We start from the raw sequence: 6,000 nt of genomic DNA, 5'->3' as shown, positions 1-6,000 counted from the left end.
ATTTTGTAACCACTCATCTTCCATGGGCACATGGAACCCTTGGCAGGTGGATTCTTAGCCACCGTACCACCAGGGATGCCCCCAACCTGTTTTTTTTCCTTCAGTCTTTAAGGATGTTATCATTTGTGTTTCAGCAGATACCAAGGTAATTCATGTTTGTGTCAAACTACATTGGAGTCAATGAAACAAGTGAAATCATTCTGACTTTCTTAGTTCCATAGGGGATGAATCTCTAATCACCTTACCCTGGACAGGAGAGGGGCATCTGCCTCCTGCCTCATTAATACCTAGATTTACTCCAAGTTCATCTTATCTCTGTTACAAAATTCATCAATAACAAAAATAACTTCTTGTGATATTTTCCTAAGTAAATAAATGCAAATTGGATAAGAGCTTTTAGAAGAAATCTTTAAAAAGAATACTTATGTTTTATGGTATGCCTACTTAAAAATATTTTTCCAAAACTTTTTGGTGACTTGAAACTTTAGGATCTTGCTAAATTAAGTCAAATGAAAGTTTATTGAATATCTAGATTATTCCCAAATAAAATAAGATACTGAAACACTGATTACTGAACATAGGATTCTTTTTACAGAGAAAATGAAGATATTTAGGACTACTGGGAAATATACTTGGTGCCACACTGAGAAAGTTCCTATAAGAAAGCACATGTTTAGGAAGCTATAAATGGTATTTATGAGTTCACCAATTTACAGAATGCTAATGTAAAATTAGCTTACTTCTTAATATAAAATTGTTTACTTTTTAATTTTCACTAGAATTTAAGTATTTTAAAGGTCAAGAATTCTAATTAACACATGCAATTAAAATTACTACAAAGTTGATAAAGAAAACATCTTTACGTGTAAGACCAAAAAAAGGTACAAAGAATGGAAATGGAATTTGTTAAGGGAAAGAAAGTAATTTTGTCCTAAAGCTGGTTATTTCTAAATGAGAAAGAAAATAAAGGATAAACTAAAGTGGACATAGAAAGATGTAAAAGGTTTGTTTTTGTGAGAAAAAAAGGAATCTTTAGAAAGGAATTTTAAATGTGGCCAGGACTGGCTAAGATGAAAACGAATTTAAGTTAATGAGTAAGCTAATGCAAAATTAAACTTTTTTTTTTTTGCTCTGTTAAGAGGACAAAGTTTTCTTGAATATTGATCTGCTTTTGATAACAGATTGTGAAGTTGTTATTTTTTTAACCTTTTAAGTAATCTGTTGTAACTTCCCGTATTTGCTTTTGAAATATTTTATTGCCATGTTTGCCGAAGAATTGATGCTTTTGAACTGTGGTGTTGGAGAAGACTTTTGAGAATCCCTTGGGCTTCAAGGAGATCAAACTAATCAATCCTAAAGGAGATCAGTCCTGAATATTAATTGGAAGGACTGATATTGAAACTGAAGCTCCAGTACTTTGACCACCTGATGTAAAGAGCAGACTCATTGGAAGACCCTGATGATGGAAAAGATTGAAGGCAGGAGGAGAAGGGGGCGATAGAGAATGAGATGGTTGGATTGCATCACTGACTCAATGGTGAGTTCAAGCAAACTCTGGGAGATACTGAAGGACAGAGAAACCTGGTGTGCTGCAGTCCATGGGGTTGCAAAGAGTCAGACTGAACTAAATTGAACTGATTGTTACGTTGGTTAAGCAAATAAGCATTGTTTCACAGTGACCTATGATTCAACTTGACCAAGTGTTTGAAAACCCTTTGATATATCCATCAAACTTTCTCAAATAAAATTCTAAATGAAATCCCTTTATTATCTAAGCAAGCTTGAGATTTTCAGAGGACCCCTGAAACATCCCAGAGAGATATTAAATTAATTGGCATATTTGGTACATAAAATTACACAGGAACCATTGTTAAATAAGTGATAACCTTCTTAGGTTATACTGCATGGGTAAATGTTAATAATGTGTGTTCTAAAATTATATGGAATTCCTAAAATCTGTTATATGTTAGTATTAATGTCATCATTCATAATTCTAGTTATTACCTTAAAATGTGTATCACAGAAATAACCAAATATTCTTTATCAATTACATTATAGTCAGATCTTTACCATGCCATTTTAAGTCTTTTGTCATTTACACACAGTTAACATTTTACTCTGATACTTTTGCAAAAATGCTACATCTTCAAGAAGGTTCATAGAAAGGACTTTTTGACAAGAACAAACTGCTGATAAACTTTCAGACCATACCTTTGAGCTGGGTAAGAATTTATAGAACTCTAATGAAGAAATCGATGGCTTCATAAAACTACTAAGCAAAGATCAAGAATTAGTTACATAAAACTGAATGAACTGAGGAATATGATTATAATTTTTGTGACTTTTTGTCTGAAATATTACTAGTTTTTTAAATCTTTGTTTTCCAGACATAAGGAATCTTCCCTCTCGCGGTAACTAGAACTTGCAGCAATTCGATATGTTTGTAAATAAAGATGAAACATTTATTTATTTATTTTGCTGCACGACTTGCAGGGTCTTTATTTCCTGAAAGTGAAAGTTGCTCAGGCCTGTCCTACTCTTTGCGACCCTATGGACTATCCAGTCCATGGAATTCTCCAGGCAAAAATACTGGAGTGGGTAGCCTTTCCCTTCTCCAGGGGATCTTCCCAACCCAGGGATAGAACCCAGGTCTCCTACATTGCAGGCAGATTCTTTACCAACTGAACCACAAGGGAAGGCCAAGAATACTGGAGTGGGTACACTTTCCGTTCTCCAGGTGATCTTCCCAACCCAGGAATCAAACCAGGGTCTCCTGCATTGCAGGAGGACTCTTGACCAACTGAGATATCAGGGAAGCCCTAACCGGAGATCAAACCTGGGTCCGGGCAGTGAAAGTGCCAAGGCCTAACCACTGGACCAGCAGAGAATTCCTAAAACATTTATCTTTTTCTCTCTACCTGATCCCTTCTGGTGGGATCCCTCAAAAATCCCTCCAGAGTGAAGTAAGCCAGAAAGATAAAGACAAATACAGTATACTAATGCATATATATGGAATTTAGAAAGATGGTAACGATAACCCTATATGCAAAACAGAAAAAGAGACACAGATGTACAGAACAGACTTTTGGACTCTGTGGGAGAAGGCGAGGGTGGGATGTTTCGAGAGAACAGCATAAAAACATGTATATTATCAAGGGTGAAACAGATCACCAGCCCAGGTTGGATGCATGAGACAAGTGCTCGGGGCTGGTGCACTGGAAAGACCTAGAGGGATCGGGTGGAGAGGGAGGTGGGAGGGGGGATCGGGATGGGGAATACATGTAAATCCATGGCTGATTCATGTCAATGTATGGCAAAAACCACTACAATATTGTAAAGTAATTAGCCTCCAACTAATAAAAATAAATGAAAAAAAAATCCCTCCAGAATTTCTTGTGCCGCTACCCTCCACCCTGCCCTGGCACACTCTTATTCTGGTGGTATGGCACAGAAAAGAAAAAGACTCCTGGGAGTCAAAAAAGGAGATTTAATCCCAGTGAAGAGCTTTGGATAGGACCAAACAGGAAGCCTATCCTTCCGTCTGGAGCTTAATACTTTATTTTATAATATATTCATGAGCTAGCTCATTGGAACCCAGACAAGATGGTGTTATGGGGTAAATAATAATTTTGGAAGGCATCCTTTACAACAGCTCAGAAGGTTTATTCTTCAAAGATGTACCATTTGGTCAAAATGTTACTCATGGAAGCCATTGCACGGTTCTCAAGGACATTTTCCTTTACCTGCAGGTCCTTTTGAAATTTGGCAGCTTGATTTTATACAAATGTCTCTCTCTCAAGGTAATCAATATATTCTTGTTATGATTTGTATATTTCACATTGGGTTGAAGCATTCTTCTGCAGACAGTCCACAGCACAATCAGTAGGGAAACTCATTTTCGAAAGGATGACCTTCTTTTGGGGAGTCCCCTCAGAAATGTGTGTTAGTCACTCAGTCATGTCTGACTCTTTGTGACCTCATGGAGCCCACCAGGCTCCTTTGTCCATGGGATTCTCCAGGCAAGAGTACTGGAGTGGGTTGCCATTTCCTCCTCCAGGGGATCTTCCCAACCCAGGGATCGAACCTGGATCTCCTGCACTGTGGGCAGATTCTTTACCATCTGAGCCACCAGGGAAGCACCCTCTCCCCTCAGAAATACATAGCCATTAAAAATAAAAAAAAGAAATACATAGTGATAGAGGAACTCATTTTACTGGATAAATTGTTTAAGAAAATTTTAAGATTTGGCCAACTGTGGAGCATTTCCATGGTGATTTTCCTTAGTCTTTTGGATTAATGGAACCAGCTGGAACAATTAAAACCCAATTGGCTAAAACTGTAGACGCTAAGTCCATTCCACTGACCCTCCTCAACCTCAGATCTACATCCTTTGATAGAAACATCATTGATTTCCTTTAGAAATCGTCACAGGGAAACTAATGAGATTGGATGGAGGATTGTATGAACCCATATTATTGAAAGGAAACATATCACATTATTACAAAAGTTTAATTGACAGTGGAGCACATGGTCTCTCACCTTAGGATATAGTTCCAGAAAGAATTCTTCTGGCGATTGAGGGCTTATTGCCTGTGGTGTGTATTTGCTTTTAGTGAGTGCATGCTCAGTCGCTAAGTTGTGTCTGACTCTTTGTGACCCCATGGACTGTAACTGGCCAGGATCCTCTGTCCTTGGAATTTTTTAGGCAAGAATAATGGAGTGGGCTGCCATATTCCCCTGCAGGGGATCTTTCTGACCCAGGGATCGAACTCATGTCTCATGCATTGGCAAGCAGATTCTTTAACACTGAGCAACCCGGGAAGTGCTTAGAGGCAGGTTGAAATGAGGCCGGTGCTCAGAAATGTCAACTGAGAAGACCCCCCCACCCCCACCCCCTCCCCAAACTGCCCCATCTTTGCCCTCTTTCTCCATATCCTTGCTGGATTAACTAGATGTGAATTCTCTGAGCTGAAGACCCCACCTCCTCCCAGGAATGTCACATTATATATAGTTCCAACAAGGCTCCTATGCTTATACAATAAGAATAGACACCTGATATATGGCAGGAGCAAGGTAGGGAGGCTTATTGCTGAGTCCAGCATTAACTCTTTAGGTGCTGTTTTCTGGGGGAGATCGGGGGATTCTGGGGTGGCCAGGGCTACATGGGAGCAGTTGGGGAGACCCTCTGGGCAGTGGTTATTTACCACGAAGTCCAGGAAGTATTTAGATATTTTATCAATATTATGGCCTTGTCAGTCCTAGCCCCAAGATCCTAAAATGCTAAACATCTCTAATTTAAGAACTCTAGCTCCATGTGTCAGTGTGATAACAGCAGGGAAGAGCATGGACTTAAACTTCAGCTAGACCTGTCTTTATGGGCTTCCTTGGTAGCTCAGCTGGTAAAGAATTTGCCTGCAATGTATGAGACCCTGGTTCGATTCCTGGGTTGGGAAGATCCCCTGGAGAAAGGATAGACTACCAACTCCAGTATTCTTGGGCTTCCCTGGTAGCTCATAAGAATCTGCCTGCAATGCAGGAGACCTGGGTTCAATCCCTGGGTTGGGAAGATTTCTTAGAGGAGGTGATGGCAACCCACTCCAGTATTCTTGCCTGGAGAATCCCCATGGACAGAGGAGCCTGGAGGGCTAGAGTCCATGGGATTGCAAAGAGTCACACAACTAATGACTAAGCACAACACAAACCTGTCTTTAATTCTGCCCCTACCAGTTCTACATCTCTTGGAGCCCCTGATTTGCCACGTGTAAAATGAGACAATGCCTGTAGGGTATGAGCCCAAGATTAGCCCAAATAAATATCACTTGTTGGAGATTGTTCCTGGGTGTAGTGTAAACCTTGACAGTTTTTTTTTTTCCTTCTTTCTTCTTTTTTGTAATGCAATTGCTTGACTTAAGCTTTGATTGTCAGAGACATCCATTTCAGAGGTATCTGCTTCCAAGGTGCCTTTCTCAAATAAACACATTACCGGCCACAGGACTAGGT

Source organism: Dama dama, chromosome 4 (assembly GCF_033118175.1).
Source record: "Dama dama isolate Ldn47 chromosome 4, ASM3311817v1, whole genome shotgun sequence".
Classification (NCBI taxonomy): domain Eukaryota; kingdom Metazoa; phylum Chordata; class Mammalia; order Artiodactyla; family Cervidae; genus Dama; species Dama dama.
The sequence above is the reverse complement of the archived record's forward strand: the minus strand, read 5'-3'. Positions refer to the sequence as shown.